The 23531-nt window shown below is 35.8% G+C and overlaps 1 pseudogene; it reads left to right on the plus strand.

The window, feature by feature from the left end:
- Positions 1-247: 247 nt before the first annotated feature.
- On the plus strand, positions 248-12525 carry LOC107871932 (annotated as a pseudogene).
- The last annotated feature ends 11006 nt before the right edge of the window (positions 12526-23531 follow it).

Below are 23531 nucleotides of genomic sequence, written 5' to 3' on the forward strand. Positions count from 1 at the left end.
GAGAATCAGAGAGCATACAATCGGGGAGAGAATTCATCTTCTTCTTCATAGGGAAACTCATCCTCGCAGAAACCATTCTCATAAATTCATTCAAATACAAACGCACTCTCTCACTGAACATACACATCAAATGGAAAGTGATAATTGAGCGAGGGAGATCAGAGAGAGAAAGATTAAGAGTGAAGGGAGAGAGATCGTGAGGGAGAGAAGAGAGACAAAGAGAGATTGGAGATCAGGAGTAATGAAAATGGGGCTCTGGTGAGTTTTCTCACCAGAAATCGATTGAGAGTCGTCCCCTGGGTATTGCTATCACTATTACACCGGATTTGTCATTGGGAAAACCTTGTCGTCGCTATCTGCTACTGTTTCCAGTGAAACTTACCGAAAAACAGCGCCTTCAGCTTCGTTCCAACTATTTTCTTTTGGGTTTTTGCTATTATTAGCTCACCAGAGCTCGAATATTACGGGTTCCTCAGTTTCTATGGTAATTCACTGATTCCCAATCTATTTTTGCTTATTTTTCAAAGGTTTTGGACTTGATTTTCTTGCGTTTTGGTATTTTTAGTCTTTGATTTGAGTGATCCTTCTTCTTTCTTGAGATTCAAGTCAGTTCGTGTTATTATTTCTCTATATTGAGTTTGTGTGGCTCGTTATTGAGGTTCGATTTGAGGTTCTTCGATGTCGTTTTTATCTTCAATATATTTAAAGCTCAAAGTTGAGGTCCAATTCTAATCTTCTCCTCTTTACTTTATTATTTATTGTATTTGGTGCATCGGATTGGATATTTGTTTGATTGAGTGATCTTTGTTGTTGATGAACGATTGTTCGTGTTATTTCTTTGGTTATGAATCACGTGATGAAGTGAATCCTTCTTGAGAATTAAAATTGTCGATTTGAGGCGGAATTGAAAATTGACGAAAAGGGTAGATTCGGATTAATTTTGATTTATTGTTGATATGTAACGTGATAGAATTATGACATTAAAATGGATAGTCAAATATAGGTTCGGGTAGGCAAATTTTAGGAATAAGTATTTGGTTGACGTATTTGTCGAATATTTGAATGTGTTTAAATGTTTTCTAGTTTATCGTATTTACTTCAGATGTATTCATTCGCCGGGGAATGCCCCTAAGGTATATTGTACTTATTTGCCGGGGAATGCCCCGAAGGTATATTGTACTTATTTGCCGGGGAATACCCCAAAGTATTTTATACCTGGAGGATGTTCGTGACGAAGCCCGAGGCATCGGGTAAAGAACGGGAGCGTAGTTCAGGATTAGTGTAGGTTAGAATAGGATTTATTTTTCGTATTTCTTATTTTTGGACTGTATAATTGGACTGAACACTATATTTTGGATTTATTTTGTTTTATATGTTTAATTGATTGTTTAATGTATTTTGTGTGGTTTATACATTTGTAATGTCAAATTAGCCGATATGCTTCACCAAGCGACCATGGTCAAACCACGGAATCGAGGGGTGCCTAACACCTTCTCCTTGGTCAATAGAATTCCTTACCCATAATCTCTGTTCGCAAACCAGTTTTATAGAGTCAAATCATTTTGAAAAGAATTTTTCAAAGGTGACTTGGCACACCAGATTATGCCAAGTGATGACTCTGAGTTTTGAATGTAAAAATAAATATCTTTTTTTCAAAATAATTTTTTTTTGTCACTTTAATAATAAAAACCCTTTCAAACCTTAAAATGAAATCTTTTCGGTTAAAAAAAAGGGTGTGACAAAGATTACCTTGACAGAATTGTTAAATACATTGCAGGTGCAAGAGAGAAGGAGGCTTATGAGGCAGGATAGTATTGTTGAAGGAGTTTTAGCAACCAACCATAAGACTCAAAGCAAGGGTAATAATTCAATAAAAAATTACCCACCTTGCCAGCACTGTGGAAAAATAGGTCATCCTTCATTTAAATGTTTGAAGAGACCAGATGCACAATGCAAGAAATGCAATCAACTTGGTCATGAAGCTATGATTTACAAAAACAAATATTAGAAATATGAACCAGATGTCCAAGTCACCAACGAAGAAAAAGATCACTCATTTGTGGCAACATATTCTCCAACCAAGAAATCTGATTTTTGGTTAATTGACAGTGGTTGTACAAACCACATGACATGACAAAACACTTTTTATAGAGTTTCTGCCTTTGAAATTTAAGAAAGTCAGAATTGAGAATGATGACTATATTCCTGCAGAAGGAAAAAGGAATGTTACAATCAAAATAATTTCAGGTACAAAATAATTTCAAATGTCCTTTACGTGCCCGATATTGACAAAAGTTTGTTAAGTGTAGATCAGCTAATAGAAGAAGGATTTAAATTATTATTATGAAAGACAAAAGTTTCTTATTTAATTTAACAGAAGATGCACACAAGTCATGCAAGAACAAAGATGAATTGACATATTCAAGAGGTCAAAATCAGTTGAGACGGCAATCTAAAATTTCTTATCCAAGGAGGAGTGTAATCTACAATTTCTAGTCCAAGAAGGAGTGTTGAAGATATGTCTCAGAAATAAAGTAGGAGTAGATAATTTTAGGAGTTTTAAATTATTAGAATTCTATGTTACTTAGGAATTAGTTATTATTTGAATTAGGAGTTAGTTATGCTTATTTGAATTGAAGTTAGTTAGAAATTTAGCTATAAATATATGTGTTTTGAGTCATTAATAAAATAATTCCCTTTGATAATATTTTTCTCTCTCCAACTCTTTCTGTGTTATTTCTCTAATTTCAAAGCCAAAAATCAACAGTTACTCCTTTCCTAATATATCATCAGTGCTGTTTCCAGCCAAATTCATTACAAAATTCATCGATACTGTTGTGGAGAATCTGTAATCTAGTGAATGTTGATGATCCTCATTATTCACTTCTTTATTTTCCAGAAATGAAGGATCTTTATTCGCTTCTTTATGTTCCGGTAATAAAGGATCTTTATTCGCTTCTTTATGTTCCGGAAATGAAGGAACAAAGATAATGTTGTAAAAGAATTGAAATTGCTGCAGATGTTTGTTTACTTTGTTTCAGTGAGGTTAATGGAGCCTCAGAGGCAATATTGTGTTGTTAATTTCTTAAGTCATGTTTTAGCTGTGGGCGGCCATGCAACAATGCTTTCTTGGTTGCATTTAAAAGGGACCAGGTGGGGGTATAAGGATTTGGCTCCAGAGAAAATAAATTCTTTGCTTTTTGATTCCTTGCAAATGAGGATTAAGCCCATTCCACCATGCATCCACGGGATCTATGTTCATGTCATGCAAGTTCTTAAGTCAGAAATACAATCAAAAACAGGATGTTATGCCAACATCCAAAATGAGCATCAGCTGACTGTAAAGCCAATTTTGTGGAGACTATTATACACAATATGGTGGAGCTACCAACTAATTGTTTGAAGGATCAATTGTCGATGCTTCAGAAGATGCTCAACCTCTTGAGAGCCAATATCATCCATGTGCCACTACAACATCTTGAGTTTCTTCTTCCAGATATTGACATTGTGATTATTGATGTGGGACTTTTAGTTTACTTGTTATGTGAAGACAAGCGGGAGCATGAAGACAAGGCATTGGGAGAAGTGTGAATCCAGTAGTAGTTCCTGACTTGTCTTGTAACATTTAGCGTATAAACACAGAGATATATCTTCCTTATTAGTCGTAAGGTGTTTCAATCTAACCTTCCCAAGATTCATGGTCTAGGCAGTGTTGATTTCCTTTTAAACAGCCTCAAGGAGTTGCAAGACTCCTTTTCAGATTCACTTGCTTTTGTTGGGGAACAACTTCAGAAAATTCAAATGGAACTCGAAAGCTTGCAGCCTTTTATTGAGGATCTTGTAGAAGAGCAACATAGAAAACATGGCAAGATTCAATATTGTGCTACAACATTGATTGCCAAATCATATGAGAGAGAATTCATAGTTGATGCTTGTATAAGTAAAGAAGTTCCCATTTGGTGCATGGAGCATTAGATCTTGGATATCATGAAGGAGATTTCTTTTATTAGAGGAGAGGTAGCAGAGATTCAAGAAAAGTATTGGGTAAACGCGGAATAACAATAATAGTATTTGAGGGCAAAATAATAGAGAAATAATAAAAAATAATGACACCAAGGATTTTACATGGAAACCCTTTTAAATATAGAAAAACCACGGATCAAGAGGAGCAACTGATATTACTATAGTAAGGAATTTTTACACCGTAGTCACAAGTACAATACTCAAAATGACTACTACACACTCAAAATAAATAACCCTCTTTTGAATCCCACATTACTAAAATATCTCTCACTTTAATTTTTTCTTCACAGACTATTTTTTATCACAGTCTGTGGAATACCTCACTGCTCTCTATATATTGTTTTTCTCTCTGTTTGGTGTGTCTTTCCAAGAAGCCGATGAACTCCTTACATAGCAACAAATACCCCCATTGATGTCATCAATGACATCAAATAACCAATGAAAAAGCACAACTTTCTTAACTTTCCTAGCTAATAAAGTCATCTGCAAAAAAGGTTTGAAAAACCAATCCAAATTGTGGAAAAACATTTCCCCTGAAATAATGGAGTATGGGGGATTTTTTTCACAATGCATTAATGGGGCTGGACCTCACAAAATCTCCCCCTCCAGTCCCATGCATCTGAAGGAGGTATCCTCATTCTTCTCAGAGAGAGCTCATACCGACAAGCTCTTTGCACAATTTAAACTTATTTTTTGGCACCACCTTTGTCAACATATCCGCGGAATTTTCACTCATGTGAATCTTCTTAACATAGAACGATTCGTTCTCCACTTGTTCATGAAACCAATGGGACCTTACATCAATGTGTTTTGTTCTTGCATGGTACATGGAATTATTTCTCAAGTTTATTGCACTTTGACTGTCACAATAGACAATGTAATCCATTTGTATAATACCCCGTATTTCCCTAGCATAATTTAAATCCCACTACATGAGTGTTCTTACATAAAATTTTTGAAATACTTAGTATTTTTCAGTTTAAAGCCTGACATTGCGTAGGAAATTAATTTAGCTTTCCAATGATATAAAATTCTCCTAAATCCGATAATTGGGTAAGAAGTTATGGCGATTTTAAGTTTCAGTCATAAAACACCGTGATTTGGGGCCGTAGGGCATCGCGAAGAAGTGTAAAATCATAATTGTCACTTTCCAGTAAGCCTCCATGATAATGGCGCATCACGAAGGTGGCAAAAATAACATTCCAAAGTCTTACTGCGATAGCTCCGCATCGCAGAGAATTTCTAGGTCCTAATTATACATCTCCAGTGGCTTGGCGCATCGCGCCAAAGCCAAAAATTGGGAATTTCAATTTTTCCAGTTCCGAGTTTAATTTTCCAAGGGGCTGTTTAGTCATTTTTCTAAGACTTAAACTCGTCCTACACACGAAATTAAAGACTAATAGGGCATTATATGCCCATTATTCTCAAATTACTCAAAGGGGGATACATTCTCTTCAATAACACAAAAACCCTAGCTCTCAAATTCAAGGACAAATCTCAAGAACTCACCATCAATCCTCTCAAATTCATTAACCCAGGTATGTTAAATGTTCATCAATGGATTCCTTTCACCCATGGAGTCCAAGTATCTGATTTAAATTGCAAAGTATTGATCTTTTAAGATAATTTGATTGTAAATTATGATTTCACCCATGAATCTCCATGAACTATGATTTTACACCATATATAAATGAAAGTATTGTTGTTATTCAATTCTCCACATTTTAATGTTATCATTCATTGATTTAAATTATGCTTTAGTGTTATTCGTGTCGAATCCATGATATTACTACAAATTCCCTAACATTCCCATGAATTGATTAAACTATGAACTATAAGTGTTTGATAAAATACCTACAAGAATGAAGATTTGATGAAATCTTGCCTGTTATATGCTCTAAGCTTAAGTATCATGTTACTATTATTGCTTTTGAGTCCTAGGGGTATTGAATACCCAAAAACCATAGCTGTTTACTTAGTCTCATCTCAGTATCTTTAGAATAACTTCAGAATACATATTATGAGCATTACTAGATCAGTCAGTTAAACTCAGAATAGTCAGTAATCTCAGTGTCATTCAGCTAGGAGTAAGATTTAACACCGAGCGAGTGTAGGGATGGAGGCTTCCCCGTCAGATAGGCAGAGTCACTAGTAGAAGTCCTTATACTCCAGAACTACATAGCTAGCATAGGATATGAGAAGCCACATGTCAGTTTAGGCTTAACTATCTCGCAGGGGTCACCCATCAGATTAGGCTTGACACTCTTAGTCCTTCGGGATAGTACATCAGTTAGTAGATCCATATAGCCAGTGTTAGTATCCATGGCACGGTATTAACACCCTTCCAACTGGGGTTACAGGTTGGACCCCAATTAGCTCAGATTGGGGTATGTCGGTTAGATGATACCCTCCCACAGTCTCATTCCAATGACCAGACTAGTAATTCAGACTCAGTGTTGTTTGACCAAAGCATACCGATATCAGTTATATCAGTATTTTAGTTTACAAATTTTATTCAGTTTATGTTATATGCTTGGTCACATATCCCCAGTATCTACAGATTTCACGTACCTTCATTATTTATAAATTTTCATGAATACACAGTATTTATTGATTTCACATATTTTTAGTATCCGTAGATTTCATGCTCTCTATTCAGTACTTCATGTTATACATGTATATTTAGATCGTTACTATTCATGTTCATGAAACTGTGCATGTCAGCCTACCTCATTTAGCATACCAGTACATTCAAAGTACTGATCACATACCTTTTTTTTGTGCTATAATGTATTATGTTATAGGTTCTGATGCTTAGTTCCTGGACCGCGCTTAGACTTCTCAGACTCTCAGTAGTAGCAGGGGTAAGTCCTCACATTTCGAGGATAGATTATTTACTTTATGTCTGTAGTTTAGTAGTTAGTGGAGTTAATTGGGGCCTATCCTATCAACTCACAGTTAGTAAGTTTAGAGGCTTTCAGATATTATAGTTTGTTGTTCAGCATTCAGACTTCAGTTGACAATGTCAGTTAGTTATTTAGTTTATCGGTATCTTATCAGATTCGGATAGTTATTTTCCTTTAGATTGATAATTTAGTATATGTTTAGTTATTAAAACCTTATGGTATATCAATTTATTTTGCATTTATGATTATGTTATTCAGTACTCACAACAGGTACCATCTCATGGGTTAACACGTGGTCCCTCGGGACTGTAAGTACCGTGTGACGCCCAGGGTGTACTTATAGGGCGTTACAATTTACTGCAATCCAAGTTTTTTAATGAATTCCTTGAGATATATCATTTCCTTACCAGCTTCAGTAGCCGCAATATACTCAGTTTTAGTCTTAGATAGTGCGATGCACTTCTACAACTTCGACTGCCATGATATAGCTCTCTTGAAAATAAAAACAAAAATCTAGTAGTAGATTTTTTTATCAGAGTCACCTGCCATATCAACATCTAGACTTTCAAGATTGTATCAGATCCCCCAAAACACAAACAATCAACTGAGGTTCCTTTTAGGTACCTCAGTATCCATTTGACTGCTTCGTAATGCTCCTTTCCTGGATTTTCAAGAAACCTGCTGATAATACTAACCGTGTGAGCAATATCAGGCCTGGTACACACTATTCCATATATTAAACTTATGACAATGGAGGAACATGGAACTGTAGCGATGCTTTCTTTTTCCTCCTTCATTGCAGGACATATTTTCCTGCTTAATTTCATATGACCAGCAAGGGGTGTGTTAACAACCTTATCATTCTTCATGTTGAAGCGCTCCAGTGCACGTTCTATGAACTTCTTCTATGACAAGTAAATATTTCTTTGTTTTTTGAGACGAGTAATTCTAATGCCCAAAATCTGCTTAGCATGACCCAAGTCTTTCATAGAAAAAGACTTACATAACTATTTTCCAACTCATCAAACCTAGAAGCATTCATTTCCACAATCAACATATCATCCACATATAGCAAGAGGATGATAAAATCATCATCAGAAAAACTTTGTGCAAATACACAGTGATCTAAAGAAGTTTTCTTGTAGCCTTGCTCCCCCATGACAAACTCAAGCTTCTTATACCAGTGTCTAGGAGCTTTCTTCAAGCCATAGAGACTCTTCTTCAGTTTGCACACATATTTTCTTTATCTTTTATCTTGAAGCCCTCAGGTTGTTACATATAGATATCCTCTTCGAGGTCATCATGAAGAAAAGTTGTCTTCACATCCATCTGCTCAATCTCTAAATCAAGACTATCGGCCAAACCAAGAACTGTACGAATAAAGGTTATTTTAATGACAGGAGAAAATATTTCATCAAAGTCAATACCCTTTATTTGACCAAATCCTTTGAAAACCAATCTGGCTTTGTATCTGGTTTTTAAGTTGTGTTTTCTAAATTTTACTTTGAACACCCATTTATTCTTCAATGCTCTCACGCCCTTAGGAAATTTCACCAACTTATAAGTGTGGTTCTCATGTAGAGATTTCATCTCATCTTGCATGGTTTTAATCCATTGATAATTATGCTCATCTTTCATAGCCTCCTCATAACATTCAAGTTCTCCCTCGTCAGTGAGTAACACATACTCATTTGGAGAATAATGAGAAGAAGGAATACTCTATCTAGTAGACCTTCTAGGTGGACCACTTGACTCATCCACAGCTTCTTGAACTGGAGAATCATTGACAAAAACATCTTTGTCATTATCAACATCAACATGCTGATTTTAAACATGGTTTTGGGTGTCACCATGATTATCTAGCCCACCAACATCATGCATACTTGTATGATAAAATTGGTCAAGACTAACCACACTATCAGAACTTAAAGATTTTAGCTTCTCCATTTTGTCAATATCTTCAATGGTTTGATTCTCCATGAAGACAATATCATGACTTCTTACAAACTTCTTCTCAACTGGATCATATAGCCTATAACCAAACTCATCAAGGCCATAACCAATGAAGATGCACTGCCTTGTCTTGGCATCTAACTTTGACCTTTCATCTTTGGGCACATGTACAAAAGTTTTTCAACCAAATACTCTTAAATGATCATAGTAAATATCTTTCCCATACCAAACTTTATTCGGTATATCACTTTGCAAAGCAAAAACAAGAGATAGGTTAATAACATATGCAGCGGTCAATAAAGCCTCACTCCAAAAGGAGTTTGGCAACTTTGCTTTAGAAAGCAAACATATGACTCTTTCCATCAAGGTCCTATTCATCTTTTCCGCCAAACCATTAAGTTGAGGCATCTTAGGAGGAGTCTTTTGGTTTCTGATACCTTGTTGCAACAGTATTCATCAAACGGTCCATAATATTCACCACCATTATCAGTACGGATACACTTTAGCTTCTTCCCTATTTCTCTTTCAACGAAAGCCTGAAACTGCTTAAAGACACCCAACACTTGGTCTTTAGTCTTCAAGAAATAGACCTAAATTTTTCTTGAGCAATCATCTATAAAAGTGACAAAGTAAAGTACACCAACCAAAGTCCTTGTCTTTATTGGACCACATAAATCTGAATGCACCAGCTCAAGCAACTCTGTCTTTCTTAAAAAAGGATGAGACTTGAAAGAAGTTCTATTTTGTTTTCCAACCAAGCAGTGCTCACATATTTCTAATTTTGCACTTTCAAAATCTGGCAGTAATTTCTTCTTAGCCAGAACATTAAGTCCTTTCTCACTAATGTGGTTAAGCCTCTTATGCCACAATGTTGAAGAGCTAGAGCTTTCAACTGCATCCACCATGTTAGCACAAGTAGAAGTTGTAGTACATTATAGACCACAATGCTTGTCTATACGGGCCACAACCAAAGAACCCTTAATGAGTTTCCATTTTCCACCACCATTAGTACTAACATATCCCTCATCATCCAGCATGCCAATAGAAATCAAGTACAAGAGAACATCGGGTGCATTTTTTACATTTATTAAAACTAGTTTAGATCCAGTTCTAGTTTCTAAACAAATTGAACCAAACCCAACCACCTTAGAAACAATCTCATTGCCCATACTCAATGTTCCAAAGTCACCTAGAGTATAAGATGAGAAAAAATCCTTCATTGATGTCACATGAGATATGGCACCAGAATCCACAACCCAGCTTGACTCATCACAAGTAACATTTATTAGCTTTACATAAAGGATAGTAACAAGACCTTCAGTGGTGAGGGTGGCTACGCAGTTTTCATTATCGTCTTCTTTGTTTTCCTCCTTGTCTTTGTTCTCCTTCTTCAACTTTCAGCAAAATTTCTTTGTGTGCCCTTTTAACCCACAATGATAGCACTCAATATCTTTAAATTATCCTCTAGATTTTCTTCTGTAATGTTCCCTATTTTGAGAACCACGATTTTTGCTTCTCCTTGAGTGCTAGTCACCAAGACATTAGACGAAGAGGAACCTTGAGACTTTTATCTCATCTCTTTATTAAGAATGCTGCTCTTGGTAAAATCCATAGAGATCATGCCATCGGGAGCAGAAATAGATAATGAAGTTTTAAATGTTTCCCAAGAGTCTGGTAGGGAACCAAGTAGAATCAAGCCTTGAATTTTTCATCAAACTTAATGCCCATAGCAAACAACTGGTTTATGATCCCCTAAAAGTTATTTAGGTGATCTGTCATTAGAGAACCATCATGGTGTTTTATCTCCAATATTTGTTTTATCAAGAACATCTTATTATTTTCAGTCTTTCGAGCATACAAACTTTCAAGATGCTCCATTAGGGATCGAGCATGTGTTTTCCAGAAATATGGTTCAGCATATTATTGTCAACCCACGGCCTAATAAAACTAGAAACCTGTTTGTTTAATAGGTTCCACTCTTCATTGATTTTATTTTCAGGTTTTATAGTATCAAAGAACGATTAATAAAAATTCTTGACATAGAGCAGTCATTTCTTTTTTCCTTCTAGATGGCATAATTAACACTATTTAAAGTAACCATTCTACTTGTGTTGGCTTCCATTGTTTACCAAAAATACAGATATTGTAAACTGTGGGTCTTGTATCTGTTTGTTAGGTAAACGCAAAATAAAAATAAAAGTATTTGTGGAAAAATAATAGAGAAATAATGAAAAATAATGACACCTAGAATTTTACGTGGAAATCCTTTTAAATATGGGGAAAACCATGCACCAAGAAGAGCAACTGATATTACTAGTAAGGAATTTTTACACCATAGTCACAAGTACAATACTCAAAGTGACTACTACACACTCAAAAGAAATAATCCTCTTTAGACTCCTACCTTACTAAAATATTGCTCACTTTAATTTTTTCTTCACAGACTATTTTTTATCACAATCTGTGGAATACCTAATTACTCTCTATATATTATTTTTCTCTCGATTTTCTCTGTGTTTCTAAGGAGAATATGAACTCCTTATATAGGCAAGAGTACCCCCATTGATGTCATCAGTGACATCAAATAACCAATGAAAAAACATACCTTTCCTGACTTTCCTAGCCAATAAATTCCTCTGTAACGAAGGTTTGAAAAATCAATCCAAATTGAGGAAAAACATTTCCCCTAAAATAATGAAGTATGGGGGAACTTTTTCTTCAATGCATTTATGGGGCTTGACCCCACAAAAATAAAATGGTTGAGGGTCTAATGAATACTGGCACAACTCATACGTCATCAAATTTGGGAAGGATTCCAAGGATGAACAAAGAAATTTTTGGGTTTGAGGATGTCATAGAAAAGTTATGTGACCAACTAATAACAGGAACTAAAGGGCGAGATGTTATCTCAATTCTTAGGATGTCGGGTCTAGGCAAGACAACTTTGTCCTACAGAATCTACTCTAATAGGTTAGTTGTTTCTCACTTTGACATTCATGCACAGTGTAATATGTCTCAAGTATATTCACGTAAGGACTTCTTAGCAATGATTCTAAGTGATGTTATTGGTGAGAACTCTAATCGTAGAGAAAAATATGCTTATGAATTAGCTGATGAGCTTCATAAAGCTTTATTTTATAAAATATATACTTGTCGATGACATGTGGAAAGCTAGCATGTGGGCTGATCTAATAGGTTATTTTCATGATACCAATAATGGAAGTAGAATTATCATAACAATAAGAAATCACGATGTTGAAGATTACATTTAATTTGAAAGTGATCCACTTTCACTTCAAAAGTTTATGATGATGAAAGTTGGAAGTTACTCAGTAGGAAAGTGTTCGGGGAAGAAACCTATCCCCAGCTCCTAATGAATATTGGGCAACAAATAGCAAAAATATGTGGTCATTAACTACCTCTTTCAATTATTTAGGTGGTAGGTATTCTATCAAAGATGGAGAAGAAAGAAGAATGTTGGGAATAAGTGGCCAACATTTTGGGTCCCCATATTCACAATGACTCAAGGGCCATTATCGAACATAGTTATCAGAGTTTACCCTATCATATGAGGTCTTGCATACTTTACTTCAGAGCATTTTTAGAGGACAGTGTGATTAATGTTTCAAAGTTAATGTTATGATCGAATAGAATAAGCAAACCACAAATAAAATAAAACAACAAGAACACACATATTTACGTGGAAACCCTTGACGAGAAAAATAATGAGCAGAGGCAAAGAATTTTTACTATGATGGATAGAGAATACAATGAGGAGAATGACATATTTAAAATGTCCAAAATGACCCATTAAATGCACTTATATTGCACATGCGTAAAAATAAATCCTAAGCCCAAAAATAAATAGGTCCATACTACAGGGGCGAAGCCCCTGCACCCCCAACGGGATTAGTAGGCTCTGGGATCAGGCCTATTGTCTTGATCCCTATACTACTACCACAGACCCCACAAAAAATCACAAACATGAGTCGCACCGCTAACTTATCAGGGCTAGAGCAACATAATTTGGGTCATTTTTGTATGCATGTATTATCTAAGTGCAATTAATGGGTCATTTTTAGACATTCATAATATACATCATTCTCCTCATTGTATTCTCCATCCATTATAGTGAAATTTCTTTACCTTTTCCCAGGTTTTTTCCCTCAAGGGTTTCCACGTAAATCTGTGTGTTTATCTTATTTTTCTTTTGCTTGTGGTATTTCTTATTCTGTCTAATCATAACAAACTGGTATTAGAGAGATCAATTATTTTCTTGAGGATGGTAACCATAAAGTATGATATTCCAATGTTGGACTGCAACACCAGATTTTTATCATGGTAGGTTAAGATATGGGTTATGCTCGCATAAATGGATCTAGATGATGCTCTATTATGGTTTGATAAGATTCCCTTATCATGTACAGAGAATGATAAATGGCGTAAGGATTGAAAGGTCTTATCTTAGATCCACCTCCATTTATCCAATCAGATTTTACAGGATATTTTGAAGGAGACCACTACCGCTATGTTGTGGTTAAAATTGGAATTATTAGATATGACAAAGAGCCTAACTAGTAAGTTGCATCTCAAATAATAAATTTATTCCCATCGTATATCTGAGGGTGTATCTTTAGAGGATCACCTATCTGTCTTTAAGGGAATCATCTCTGATTTAGAACTCTGGAAGTTAAGTACACTGAGGAAGATCTAGGGTTGATTTTGTTGTGTTCGCTGCCTTGCATCATACTCAAAATATAGGGATACAGTTTTGTATAGTTGTGATACCCCAACTCTAGATGAAGTTTATGATGCGTTGTTCTCTAAGGAGAAGATGAAGCATCCTGGAAATGGGACTGTGATTCAAGAAGATGTTCTTATTGTTCAAGGAAAAAGGACATATGAGAGGAATTCTGGAGGTGATGATAGGAATAGTTTGAAATCTATAAATAGAAACAAAACTTGTAAGTACTACAATAAGAAGGGCCATATCAAATCTGAGTGTTATAAGTTATTGTAATACCCATATTTTTTCTTAGCTTGAAAATCATCTCAAGGATGTTAGAACTTGCTTTGAAATAAGAATTAATTCTTATACATGTGGTATTTCCATAATTCACTTCCTATCACGTGGGAAATTGAATAACCTTTCCATTGATATATAATTCCCCCAAATCCGACACCCGAGCGAAGAGTTAGAGCCTTTTTAGTGAGACAGTATTTGACTTGAGCCTTCAGCGCACAGAGATATCTCAAATGGCAATTGTCAAATTCCATTATTGATCCACGATACTGGAATGTCATGCCAAACTTTTAGGTCGTAGATAAGGTGGCAACGTGATAGCTCCGCGTCGCGCCACCGTGCAGTTTTTCAATTGTCAATTTCCAGTGACACGGCGTGATAACGCCGCATCGCTCCAAGGGATCAATTCGAGAAATTTTATTGAAAATTAAATTATGTGTCCAGGGTTCAAAATGGCAATTTTCCCCCTATATAAGCTTCTAAACACGGGATTTAGCCCTTATTCATCCAAAATATTGATGTTTTTCTCAAATACTCTCAAGAACTCAAGCTAGGGTTTCATAGAAGGTCCACTTTCAAGAAGGTTTCACTATCAATCTTCACAAAATCATGATCTAAGGTATGTATAGTGTTCATTCATGGACTTTTTTCGTCCATAAGTCCAAGAATCCTTTTTAACTACAAGTTATGGATATTTTTCATGTTTTCATTCTTTGTATGTTCTCTTTCATGTTGATAAATGAGGAATTAATTTCTATTCCATGATTTGATGATAAATTCCATGTGGGTTGATTAGTATAGATAAAGATTTATGAAATCTCATGACTAAAACCTTGTATGATGGAATTGAAATTGAAGCATGATTTTTGTTGTATAATGTGATTTACATGTACTATGCCTACAATATGTTTGATTATATGCCTAGATGAAGGAAAATTTTCTAACAAGCATGATATCATGAAATCCCCATGTATGTACAAGTTTATGCCTATTACATGTTTGATAAAAGGCTCCTATGAATGTATTATGTATTATGATGTTAGTCAAGTCTTCAAGTAAATCATGCTATATCAGTTTCCTTCTATCGAGTCCTAGGGGTACTTGTACCCAAAATATTAGTTGTGTGCTGAGAGACATGTCATGTTTTTCATAATACTCTCAGTCAAGCTATGAAATCTTAGGCTTAAGATAGTCTTATGACTCAGGAAAAATCTCCATGATCTCATGACTCAGTCAGTTGTCAGATATCAATAGTATTCTATCAGCCATGGAAATTCAGTAACTTAGTCCATGCTCAGTTCAGTTCAGTAAATCATATTCAGTGTCCATTCAGATGGGAGTAGGAATTAGCACCGAGTGAACCCTAGAAGCAATCCTTCCATTCCAGAACTATGTAGCCAGCATAGGTTAAGACATTGTAGCCTACTATATGAGGGTAAATGAGGTGGCTTAACTTGTTATGTGAGGGTTCCCACCATTCTCGCTAGAGTTACCTGTTATATGAGGGTTACTCACATGTTGTCCTTACCAGTGGCGTGGTATTGACACCCTTTCAATCAGGGCATAGATTAGACCCCAGCTCAGCTATTATAGCACATTTGGGGAATGTCGGTTAGATACTACTTCCCACAGTTTCATGTTACAGAATCAGGACTGTCAGATACAGTCAATCATTCTCAGTAATAGAACTCAGATAGTTCTTTAAATTTCAGGACTGTCAGACACGATCAACTCAGACATAGTACAGAACTCAGATAGTTCCATCAGATTTAGGACTTTCAAACACAATCTCCCATGTTATCAGTTATATTTAGATACAGTTATTTATGTTATCAGTTATGTCATGTTATCAGTGTCCAGACTCAGTAGTTACGCTACCACGATATCAGTATCACGTTATCACGTTGTCAGTTATAGTTGCGTATTTAAGTATGCATTCTCACATTTATGTCAGACGGTTAGTTAGTATTATTCATGCATGTGAATAATTGCATATAGCCTACCCACATGTATACTCAGTACATATGTACTGACGCACTCATGCTATGGTGCTTTCTTTTTATGTTACACCATAGGTTTAGAGATACGAGTTCCAGATCAATAGTAGATTCTAGATTCAGCAGTCAAAGTAGAAGTGAGTCCTCATCCTTCGAGGACATAATGATTTTCTAGTATCTCATTGATTAGCTTATTAGTTGGAGTTAGTTGGGGACATGTCCCATCAACTCCTTATTCAGATTCTTCAGACAGTAGAGACTTTTAGACTAGATGCAGACTAGATATAGACTATCATGTCTTAGACTTTAGTTTTGTTTTGGGTATTATATTACCCCACACAGATATTACGTTATTTGGTTATGTTCATGATCAAACCTTATGGCCTTTCAGTGCATGTTTTCACATTATTATGTTATCTTATGCAGTACATAGGTACAGATATCAGTCATGGGTTAAATTATGGTCCTTCGGGGTCTGAAACTGTGAATGATTTCCTCCTCCAGACCTATTCTGACCAAAATCAAACTACCCTATCCTAGCCTTCTTATTTCCCCTCTCTCTACCCATCAAATTTTCTTCCTCAATCTGTTGGGCATGAATCATCAACCTAGCAAGATCCATGTCCCCAATGAACATACCAGTCCTACACTCCTTATCTACCAACCCAGATACACCGGTCATAAACTTACTCATGCTTGACCTAGGGTCAGCCATCTGGTCAGGGGCATACTTGGACAACTAGTTAAACTTAAGGTAGTACTTCTTCACTGTCATTGAGCCCTACCTCAGGTTCATAAACTATTCTATCTTGGCTACTCTCACCTCATGTGGGAAGAACTTATCTAGAAACGCATCCAGAAATACTTGCCGTGACATAGGAGCTACATTCTCCCTTATACTTTTCTGCCACATCACTACCTAATCATATGTAACATCCTTCATCCTATAGTATGCAAACTCTACTCTTTCCTCTTTACAAACATGCATAATTTGGGTGATTTTCTTCACCACATCTAGATAAAATAGTGGGTCCTCACCTACCTTCGACCCAAAGAATTTTGGCGGGTTTATTCTCATAAAATCTTAAATTTTGGATGCAAATAAGTCCTAATTTTGATGAAGTGGGACTGCATCCTAATGTTTGCCCTGAACATTAGCTATCACAGCTTGGGCTAGCACCTGAAAGGATGCTTGAAACTCAGCATGTCATATTCAAACTCAGCATGTGACCTAAGCTGATAAGTTATCACATATGTGATGACCTATCAGCCATGTCGCCAGCCCAAGCCAGTAACTCACAAAAATCAGCCTCTGAGTGACGACCTGGTGTGATAAGTTGTCACATATGTGATGACCTATCAGCTAAGGTCGTCACCTTTAAAATTCAGCATTTCCTAAACGGTTTTGGAGGTGTATTTTGGTATTTTTCCCTTCACCCCATAACTCCATAAACACTGAATTCAACCTCCATTTCACCAAAAATACACTCCTTTCTCTCAAATCCTCTCAAGAACCAAACCCTAGGACCTCAACGTAAGATTTAAGATCCCTCAAAATTTCACCAATAAATTCCAAAATTGATTCAAGAATTAGAATCCCCAAACTAAGATCTTCAAGAATCATCCATCAAAAGCATAAATAGAGTCCCAAAAGAAAGCGTTCATCCAAAGTTCATAATCAAAGGTACGTGGGGTTTATCCTAAAAACTACATGGGCTTGTAAACACTAGAACATGATTTAAAGATTATCAAGCATGAATTTAGAAAAGGGATTTTGAAATACATAATTTTATTATACATTATGAATGTTTAATTGTACTGTTGATTTGGTCTTTAGGCCTTTTTCCCCCTTTAAATTGATTTACATGTATATGTATATGTATGAAGATTTAGATTTAAGATTGTTTGAGAGCACAACTTATGAAATCCCTCTCTTGTGATAACTTTAAGTTTATGATATTAATGTGAAGGATTTGAAATGCATGATTTATGGCTTGAAAATAGTTTACTCAAATACCATAGTATTTTGAGCATGATTTAGAGATTTTGAGAGGGAGTTTCTTGACATAAATGTGTTTTGTTAAAGAGAGAAAGATTTTCATAAGATTAAGAATTTTTTATATGACCAACTTGTATCATTGAAATGTTGTCAAAGAAAGTTGCATACATGTGTTTACATGAGTATTTAAAGAAAGGGTTCTTCGAACTAATTTATCGATATGGTGGTTCCAAACTTTATGTTTTGAAAATAAAGATTATAATAAACTAACAATGGCTCAGAGATGTGACTTGCAAGTCAATGGTATGACGATACCAGAATTATGTATGCCATAACAGAGTATGTTTTCAGAGTATGTTTCATAGAATGCATGTTTTAAAGAGTTAAAATAGGCATAAAGAGGGTTAGGTGGTTACCCGAAGAAGACTTGACTTCAAGTAACTCTTAGCCTAAAATCGTATTTGCTGATACGGGTAGATTAAAATTGTATGCCGTCGACGGTCGTGTGGCGTAGTAGATTCAGAGACTCCGACCCTTGCGGCACACTTGGGTTGGGGGCTTGGCTGCCGAGTTAATCGCAGATTCCATATAGCCTATGGAATTTCAGAGTTGTAGGGTATACCACCTAGCGCAGAAGTAAAACAATGAGTGTCACAGAGTTCATATAATTTTACAGAGTCTTTCAAAATGCCCATGTGATTTCTTACCATACGATATGTTTATGAACTATTTTAAATTGCTCTCATATATGTTGAATATAAATTATTATTTTGGATTCGCTCTGTGTACCAGTACATCTTTATTGACCCCCTACCTCCCAGGTTCGGAGGCTCAATCTAGTGGTCCAGCTAAGCAGTATAGTATTTTAGAGAGAAGTGATCTGTGTAGTGGTGAGCCTTCTTTGTTCCAGAGGGCCTATTTATTTCAGATTATGTTATTCCATTTGTTTTGGTTTAATGGGGGGCCTTGTCCCAGTTTTCAGATAGTTGTCACTTGATTACGTAGTAGAGATTTTGCAGACTGTTCTGGATATTGTTTAGTTCATTTCGGATTTCATTCCTTATTGTTAAACTGAACCAAGAGTTTTGACCATGTTTTTGTATTAAATTATATTTTCGCATTTTCTTTTATTATATGAATGTTGTGCATGATTACCAGATAGAGTAGGACGTCTGAGCCTTCATGGTTTGGGATGTCCGTCACGGCCAGGGCCCTGGTTTCGGGTCGTGATAGTTAGCTCGATGAGGAGGCATTTTTTGTCACGTGAAAGCATGATTTAGAATCAAATAAAGACACTGAATACACGATATATTATGAAAAAAGATATGATTTCCTAAAACGCTCCGTAGCCTCTTGCTCATAGATGTGGCGTGCTTCACACCGATGATCAAGACTCTATGTAACGCCGCTTGTCTAACTCCCTAGGACTCTCTAAACCTTAGGCTCTGATACCAAGTTTGTAACACCTCAAAATCTAATTTCCCGGGATGCTACATGGTGTTCCGAACTACAAGTAGTCCTGAGCTAACCCTGGCTGCCTTCTACTAAATCTGAATCTTAAGATAGGGGAATATGAATGTAAAATCATAATAAATGTGGAAAACTATCTGAATTATCTGAGTATATCTAAACTACTAATCTCATTAGTCTAATAAAGAAAATACTGGAAATTTAAATATTGCAACTAAAATCTAAAACTAAATCTAGTAGTCCAATAAGCCTCTACTGACTGAATCTAAAGAGTAGCTGGGACAGGCCCCAACTGACTCAAACTGTCTGAAATGAATACTGAATCATCTACTAATAAACTAAAAATCTGAATAGCTAAGTCCTCAAACTATGAGGACTCACCAATTGTAGAGATATAGATGTAGATGCTCGAAATCACTTGTGTTGCTGAAACTGAGCATCTGAACCTACATTATGAGATAATGTAGCACACAGACGTATATGTGAATCAGTACTTTGGGAATGTACTGAGCATATGGGGGTGAATGCAATAAGTAAACAATATCATCAAAATTTATTAAATCATGCATGCTAAATGTAAATGACTCACATAGACTTGAGTAATCTGAAAACTGAAGATCATGAATCATGAACAATAAGGCATATAATATAAATCTTGTGAGTCATTACATTCAGTTCTAAAATCAGTTCTTTCTAAAAGCTACTACATTATCTGGACAATTGTAAGGGAAATACTTCATCTCAAGACTTTAAGAATCTTAAAACCATAGCTTCCAAAACACATGCTTTTATTTTAAGGCTTTAAACAAACAGACTATTTTTAAGAGTAGGGGACTTCTTTTGGGAGGTTCTTCTAACCAACATAAACCATGTGAGCATTCATGGAGTTCAACGTCTTACCCACGTTGGGGAGAGCTGTTCTACCCTTGTCATCAGAATAAAACTTCTTAAGTGATCACTGTCTTAGCCCACTATGGGTAATCTTAAACCTACGATGGCCCGTAGTTCTAGGGCATGAAACTTTGGTAATATACCCATCTCAGTGCTAAATACTACTCCTATTCCTATGCTTAAGATCTTACGAAATCCAACTAAAAATAGCACAAGGGTTTACAAGAAAACCAATTATGCTCTTTCATTTCTTTAAATCTCAAGTCATACGAACAATGTGGATTCTTTATCTTAGCTTAGGACCAAAAAGGTCAAATCTTTATCAAAAATCTGAGAATAATCTTATCATAGGGTACTCATAGCACAAACAATCTTGAAATAGCAATATTTAATTAGGAATTAATGACCCATGCATCAAACTCATGTTAAAACATCATAAAATTCATGCTTGGTAATGTAAACATTTAAAAATTAACTTAAAATCTGAAAATTACTGCAATATGGATGAAAATATGAACATAACCATATAGTTCAACTTCTAAATCACTGAAAATCTCATATGCTTGTAAATAACAATAATGGGTATAAACCCTAACTTGAATTTCATGGAAAATCATATAAAATTCAGTAAAATTGGAATTAAAATAAGTTTTTGGGCACAAGGATGAAAGGATTATCCTTGTTGAAAAAACCTGCATACCTTAATTGATGATCTTAGGTGAAAAGCTTGAATCTTTGATTCCAATTGAGTTCTTATAGATAGATTCTTGATCATCTTATCTTGGGAATCCTCAATTTGGAGCTTTCTTGGAGAATCTATGGAGAATTTTGATTTCTTGGAGAAGGAGATTTTGGTTTCTAGGGTTTTACTTTTGAAGAGAATGATGAATAATGAGAATAAAGGTCTTGGAATATGATTAATCTTATGTTTTGGACGGATTGGGAGCTGGATAATTGACCAAAATACCCTTTTTAAACTCCTAAACGAAACTGGAAAATAGAAATATTTTTCCAAATTGGGAGGCCACCGTGATGCGCCACGATCGCGGTGGCCTACTGGAATTAGGAAAATTGGGAATTGGGCATGCAACGTGATGCGCCACTATTACGGTGCCCTATAGAAATGTCATTTTAGCCATTGGCACGATGCGCCAACATCACGTCGGGCTACTGGAAATTGACAAATGGAAAACTAGGCTTCTCCGTGATGTAGGACTATTGTGGAGGGCCACTGGAAATTGCCAAATGTGAAATGAGACTCTTTCGCGATGCGCCGTGATCACGGAGTCTCAATGGAATTTGACAATTGTGATTTTACACTTCTCCGCGATGCGCTACGGGCCCAAATCATGGTATTTTACTACTGAAATATAAAATCGACATAACTTCTTACTCGGTTATCGGATTAAGGTGAATCTTATAGCATTGGAAAGCTAATTTAATTCTCTACGCATTGGAGGGTCTAAAACTGGAAAATTGCACATATATGGAAAGTCATTCTTTCTTGAAGCTAAAGCTTGACATTCTAGACGTCAAATTGAGTTCAGAAAAGTTCAGGGTATTACATAGTCTATACTTATAACTTATTGGCTAATCTACCCCTTTCCATTTGCAGCCTATAAATAACCATAACCATTCATTCTGATATCCTTGCCTATTTTGAAATGTATAACAATCATAGACAATCACTTCCAACACATACTACCATGTAATCTACAAATCGTGCTACAATATTAGTCACTCACTATACAATGGCAACCCATCCCTCAGTCAACAGTTATACTACTAAACTAGCTTATTATACAAAAGTCACCCTTATTCTGACTTCTAAAATTGTGACTTCATTTCACTAACTTTTGGACCATCTTACTACCAATAGGTCATGACACCATATCATATACTACTACTCGGGTGGAAATATTGTTCCAACATTCTACGACACATCATTACCCTTAAGCATGATATCTGCAATCATGGATTCTCAAATGAATTGACTACACTTTGTACCTTAGGCTGAGAAACATGATTGCATTAAAATAGAGGTATATACTTCAATACACTTTGAAGCACCAATGGACTCCTCTCAAGTTCTTGTGTTATCTCATAACTTCATGGATAACTCATTCAAAATGGACCACATTGTTTTGACACTAAGCCTTTACGCTTGAATCGCCTCGACAATGAGACATATCTAATAATATTAAAGTAAGGAAGGAATTTGGATAACTTTTGTATGGACGACGCAATAGCACGAACTAGACAATGAAAGAATGGGAAACAACTCCTAAATGCTTGGTACCCTACTCGGTATAAATGTGGTGCACAACATACTCATAAGCAAGACTCTACTAGACACGCTTTCGTAGACACCCTGGGACCATGAACCATGCTCTGATACCAAGTTTTTCACAACCCAAACCGAGGCCCTAGCCGCGATGGGCATCCCAAAATGTGAAGGCTTGAGAGACCCCTTAATATATAATCAATCATAAGCATAATCCATACATAAATACAAGTGCGGAAGATATAATGAAATATAATGGAAACCTATAATACAACTGTGTCAACAAATTATGACAATACAATACTTCAAATACCGTCTATGAAGCCTCTACTGAATACTAACTATCTAGATCGGGATAGCCCCCAGCTGGACTATAAACTTATTTAGATAAACATATGAATAACATGCCTTTCGAAAAATGGATGGCTCACCAACTCTATGATTATCTAATATGAACAAATAATATAATGGACCACGGGACTAAACCTCAGAACCTGAAATATAGAGGGTCAATACTCGAAAGTACTGATACATAAAATAATCCAAAACCAAAATATATTTTTATACAACATAAGTGAGAGCATTTCATAAAAACATGTCAACATAAAACATTTGAAAATACATGGGCATAATTTGATGATCTTCAAAACATCTTCTTGAAATCATGACAACTCTTTATTTCTCTACTGAGCTAGATAGTACACCTTACAATCTGTAATTCCATGGGCTATATGGAATCCGCCTTTGACTAGGCAGTCAAGCCTCCAATCCAAGTTTGCCGCAAGGATTGGAGTATAATTAAGGGGGGACACGCAAGATCATATTGCAGGGTGCCAAAATCCTTAGATCAAATCAACATGTCATGGTTGGGCACGAGATCACAAAGCAGGACTCCTAACCATAGGCCCAAATTGGGACGACATAATACAAGGTACATAAGATCACAAAGCAGGGTACCAAAACCCCGTGTTGGCAAATCACGATT

This window comes from Capsicum annuum, chromosome 11 (assembly GCF_002878395.1).
Source record: "Capsicum annuum cultivar UCD-10X-F1 chromosome 11, UCD10Xv1.1, whole genome shotgun sequence".
In the NCBI taxonomy this organism is placed as follows: domain Eukaryota; kingdom Viridiplantae; phylum Streptophyta; class Magnoliopsida; order Solanales; family Solanaceae; genus Capsicum; species Capsicum annuum.